The 6,000-nt window shown below is 38.2% G+C and overlaps 1 pseudogene across 1 annotated transcript; it reads left to right on the top strand.

Annotated features, from left to right (window-relative positions):
* The first annotated feature begins 1,074 nt into the window (after positions 1-1,074).
* On the top strand, positions 1,075-5,425 carry LOC308511747 (large ribosomal subunit protein P1-like; annotated as a pseudogene). Its single transcript has 3 exons — positions 1,075-1,103; positions 3,344-3,499; positions 5,191-5,425. The product of its transcript is annotated as a large ribosomal subunit protein P1-like (transcript).
* Positions 5,426-6,000: the final 575 nt, after the last annotated feature.

Here is a 6,000-nt window from a genome sequence, read left to right as displayed (position 1 = left end):
TATGCTACACATGTAGTCTTCTGGAAAAATTCTAAACATCGAATAGCTATTTTCTGATGTCACAAAATACTTCAAACATAAAAGAGAATCCACTTTCACTGGGCTATAAGTTTGCTCCCCCCTCAGGATAAGCATGGAACAGACTGTGAAATCTCAGAGGGAAGGAGGGGATGGGTGGTGGGAAGAGACCAACCAAAGAACTTGTATGCATATATGCATAACCCATGGACACAGACAATAGGGTGGTAAAGGCCTGGGGTAGGGGTGGGGGGCAGGCTAGAGGAGGTCAATAGGGGAGAAAGGGGACATCTGTAATACTTTCAATAATAGATTTTTTAAAAAATTAGATGATAACTAATGGCTAAATTAGGAAATACAAGTTTTATTTATGGAATTGCTCACAACATGAAGCTGATTTTCTGTTCTAGCTAGAATGCCCATTAACTATTTTGATTTATTTAATTATAGTTTGATTTCAGAAGTTAAGAAATCATTGTTCATATGGTAAGATGAATGAATAATACCTAATTAGACAGCTTTTGCAAGATGCTAATACGAGAGGTGGAATACAGTGTAAGGAAAGTATTTTAAATATAAAGACGGTGTTGTAGGGCATACACCGTAGGGGAAGAGCAAGGCTACTGTGGGAACTGCAATCCGGAATTTCATGACTTGTCTTGTGTGATTACAAATTTAATGCTGTAGCAAGACTGTGTGACTTTTTCCTTTAGTTTGAGAATGATTTATTCATGAATAATCAGGAAAGGACAAGGCTTAGATGTGACCTGAATCTGCCTAAACTAGGAGGATCCTACATCTTTTAGGAAGATAGAGGGGGGAAAACGGTATGAAAAGGTGATCTCCTCAAAAGTACATGAGCACACTGTAGAAAACTATCTTGCACTTTCACTCGGACTTCCTTTGCAGCTGAAGATTTCCAAATGCTTGGAGATGGGCACAGAAGCTCTATGATGTTTCTTGAAACTCCATAGGTCTAGTCGTGACCGTGAATGAATTTCAGAGGCTAGCTCGCAGCTGAAGCTGGCAACAAAAAGCAAGAGAGGCTACAGGAACATGGATTTCCTGGAGTATAACTTGCAACAGTGAAGTATGACTACCATTGTCTGAGAAAGAGCAGCAACAGACAGGTGAAGTGTGTAGCAGTCAACATATGAGTTGTCTTGCTCTTAGAAGAGGGCTGGAGTCAAACATGGGTATCAGATTGCGCACGCACACAAAGGAGTGTCACACTGACCATACATTAGCCTGCTACGTGTGTCTTCACTTTATGCATTTTGATGGAAAGAGAAGTTTATGGTCAATGAATAGGGTCTTTTTACCACAGTTCTAAGCATATGGATGTCTCCAAAGAGTTGGGTATTTGACACATTTTACAATATATTGATTAGCTTATTTTTCTTTGCATATTGCTAGATCCCATAGATTTTGAGGCTATGCCAGTTTAGGCAATAGATATTCCAAATAATAACTTCCACTGTGTACAGTTTGTATGAAACAATTTTGATAAGGCACAAAAGGCCCACGTATACACTCACACATTGGCGGATATCATATAAAGGTTAGGTTCCTTCTGGTACCTTTTGGAGAAGGATTTAATATAAGTGCTGCTGCCTAGACAAATTTAACCAAAATTAACATGCTGATTAGTTAATGCTACTACTAATACATACTAGCACTTTCTGGCTTCATCTATTTTCTCTTCAAGATGTGTCATTTCTAAAGTCAATCAATGTAAGTTCCTGAAGCCTGAAAATGCAGTATGTACTCTACAGAAAATAAAATTAAAATTATTGCTATTGATGATAAATAAGGAAGTAAATGGTGAGTGGGATATAATTCTAGAGTAACAAAGATATAAAAAAATTTAAATTAAATATGCCCTTCAAGTCATGGAGCACTAAGAGTATTATCAGCAAAAAAAAAAAATTTCTTAGCCTTATTCAGGTTGGCTCAGTGGATAGAGTGTCAGCCTGCAGACTAAAGGGTCCTTGGTTTTATTCTGAACTCGGTTGCAGGTTCCTCCCTAGCCCGGGCCCTGGTCGGGGCGCTTGCGGGAGGCAACCAATAGATGTGTTTCTCTCATATCAATGTTTCTCTCTGTCTTTTCCTGTCTCTTCTACTCTCTCTAAAAATCAATGGAAAAATATCTTCAGGTGAGGGTTTTTTAAAAAAGAATTTGCTTAATGGAAGAAAATCCCTATTAAAAGTTTGAAACAGTGGTTAGCATCAGTAAAAAAAAAAAAAAAAAAAAAAACCAATGATGAATGAATTAAAATGTAGAATATCAGTCAAAAACAAGCATTCCAACATTTTAAGTTGTTTTTATTTTTCAGTTACAATTGACAAAATATTATATTAGTTTCGGGTGTACAACATAGTGATTAGGCATTTATGAAGTAATCACCTCAATAGGTCAGATACCCATCTCACACACCATGCATAGTTATTACAGTATTATTGACTACATTTCCTATATGTACTTTACATACCCATGACTGTTTTTATAACTGGAAATTTCTACTTTTTTTGGAGTGAGAGACAGGAAGGGAGAGGAAGAGAGAGAGAGAAACATCTATGCAAGAGAAAAACATTGATCAGCTGCCTCCCCAGCCCACCCCAACCAGGGATTGAACCCGCAACCCGGGCATGTGAGCTGGCCAGGAATGGAACCAGAGACCACTTAGTGCAGGGAGGATGCTCCAACCAATTGAGCCACACTGGCCAGGCTACCAATTTGTCCTTCTTAATTTCTGCCCCTTTTTCACTCAGCCCCTCAACCGCTCTTCAATCCAATCTTTTATAAGGTCAGAAAAATGGTCAGAAAAGAGGTCATCTTCATCTTGGTCAACTTATAATGAAAGTGGGTTATTCTAAGAAGAAATAGAAAGGGAGAGACAAACAAAAGGTAGTCAAGTTTTAGGTTTTCACTAAGTCAGTGATGGTGAACCTATGACACGCGTGTCAGAGGTGACACATGAACTCATTTTTTTGGTTGATTTTTCTTTGTTAAATGGCATTTAAATATATAAAATAAATATCAAAAATATAAGTCTTTGTTTTACTATGGTTGCAAATATCAAAAAATTTCATATGTGACACGGCACCAGAGTTAAGTTAGGGTTTTTCAAAATGCTGACATGCCGAGCTCAAAAGGTTCGCCATCACTGCACTAAGTGCATGTAGATTGCAATGAATAAGAAATAAAAGAAACAATTAAAAGAATGTAAGGCTGCCCTTTCCCCAGCTGCCGATAAGGTGCTTGGTTCTTCCGAGGAAGCTAAAGCCATGTTGGGGTGAGGCCCTCAATTCATCCGGCGACTAGCACCGCTCCCAGCAGCACTCGCCCAGCACTCAGCCTCACCACGGCCTCAGTCTCAGAGCTCGCTTGCATCTACTCGGCCCTTATCCTGTGTGAGGATGAAGTGACGGAGGATAAGATCAATGCCCTCATTAAAGCACATACCATATTCCTGGATTGGTAGAATAAACATCATTAAAATGTCCATACTACCAAAAGCAATCTATAAATTCAATGCACTCCCCATTAAAATACCAATGGCATATTTCACAGACCTAGAATGAACTCTCCAAAAATTCATCTGGAATAAAAAAAAGACCCCGAATAACTGCAGCAATCCTGAAAAAGAACAAAGTAGGTGGGATCTCAACACCAGATATCAAGCTTTATTACAAAGCCACTGTTCTCAAAACTGCCTGGTACTGGCACAAGAACAGACATATAGATCAAGGGAATAGAATAGAGAACCCAGAAATGGACCCGAACCAGTATGCTCAATTAATATTTGACAAAGGAAGCAAAAACATACAATTGAGTCAAGAAAGTCTCTTCAATAAATGGTGTTGGGAAAATTGGACAGATACATGCAAAAAAAAAATGAAAATGAAACTAGACCAACAACTTACACCATACACAAAAATAAACTCAAAATGGATAAAGGACTTAAATGTAAGATGGAAAACCATAAAAATACTAGAGGAATCCAAAGGCAACAAAATCTCAGACATATGCCGAATCAATTTCTTCACCGATACAGCTCCTAGGACAATGGAAACTAAAGAGAAAATAAACAAATGGGACTACATCAAAATAAAAAGCTTCTGAACAGTAAAAGAAACCATCAACAAAACAACAAGAAACCCCACTGCATGGGAGAACATATTTGCCAATGTTATAACCTATAAGGGTTTAATCTCCAACATTTATAGGGAACTCATACAACTTAACAAAAGGAAGATAAACAATCCAATAAAAAATGGGCAAAGGACCTAAATAGACACTTTTCAAAAGAGGACATTCAGAAAGCCAAGAGACATATGAAAACATGCTCAAAGTCACTAACCACCTGAGAGATGCAAATCAAAACAACAATGAGGTGCCATCTCACACTTGTCAGAATGGCTATCATCAACAAATCAACAAATGACAAGTGCTGGAGAGGATGCGGAGAAACAGGAACACTCATGCACTGCTGGTGGGAATGTAGACTGGTGCAGCCACTGTGGAAGACAGTACAGAGTTTCCTCAAAAAGTTAAAAATGGAACTCCCATTTGATCCAGTGATCCCACTTCTAGGAATATATCCCAAGAAACCAGAAACACCAATCAGAAAGGATATATGCATCCCTATGTTCATAGCAGCACAATTTACCATAGCTAAGATTTGGAAACAGCCTAAATGCCCATCAAAGATGAATGGATTAGAAAACCGTGGTACATCTACACAATGGAATACTATGCTGCTGTAAAAAAGAAGGAATTCTTACCATTTGCAACAGCATAGATGGAACTGGAGAGCATTATGCTAAGTGAAATAAGCCAGTCAATGAAAGAAAAATACCATACCACATGCTCTTACTCATTTATGGATAATAAAGACCATTATAAACTGATGAACAAAAATAGATACAGAGGCAGAGCAGCATCAAACAGACTGTCAAACTACAGCATGAGGGCCCGGGAGGGTTGGAGGGAGGGGTAAGAGATCAACCGAAGGACTTGTATGCATGCATATAAGCATAACCAATGGACACAAGACACTGGGGGGTAGGGGATGCTGGGGGAAGCTCAAGGGAGAAAAAAAAGGAGACATATGTACTATTCTTTGTAATATTTTAAGCAATAAAACAATTTTTTTTTAAAAAAGCAACTGCTATAAATGGTGAACCTTTCTGGCCAGGCTTGTTTGCAAAGGCTCTGGCCAATGTCAACATTGGGAGTCTCATCTGCAATGTAGGGGCTGGTGGACCTGCCCCAGCAGCTAGTGCTGCACCAGCAGGAGGTCCTACCCCCTCCACCATTGCTGCCCCAGCTGAGGAGAAGAAAGTGGAAGTAAGACGCATCTGAGGAGTCTGATATGACATGGGCTTTGGTCTTTTTGACTAAACTAGGTCTTTTGTAATGCATTCAATAAAAGCTGATTTCTGTAGCAAAAAAAAAAAAGTAAAGCTGAAGCAAAAATCCAAAAACAACATATTTGAGTGTAATATATGTTGCATGAACAGACTTTACTACCAAAAAAATGCTAAAAGCACTTGCAGGTAAAAAGTAGAATGTCAGAGGACCCAAATTTGATAAAAATTTGATATAATAGAGTAGTTACTTTGCCTGAGTTCTTGTTCTCTTTATCACCATTTTTTTCTCATGAAATGTCTTCCTTGTAGTGGAGAAACAGTGTTTTAATAAGATAGCCATGAGAACTTTTATAATTGAAACCAAAAGATTGAGCTCTATTTCATCAGATTGATATAAACCAGAAGCTCTTTAAAATGAAAAAGTAAAGGGAACAGATTTCTCAGAATAAAAATAATTTAGAAATAAGTTCAATATCAAAATGGATAAAAGGGGCTGAATTGCTTAAATGTCAGTTAGGATGAAAGTGGTACAGACAAAAGTGAGAGGAGGAAGACAGTGAAACTGAGCCATCCATATATGAAGCAAATGAAAGGAATGTGTATCAC

The sequence above is a fragment of the Myotis nattereri genome (assembly GCF_964212035.1).
Source record: "Myotis nattereri genome assembly, chromosome: X".
In the NCBI taxonomy this organism is placed as follows: Eukaryota; Metazoa; Chordata; class Mammalia; order Chiroptera; family Vespertilionidae; genus Myotis; species Myotis nattereri.
Note: the sequence above shows the minus strand (reverse complement) of the source record. Positions and strands in the feature narration are given on the sequence as shown.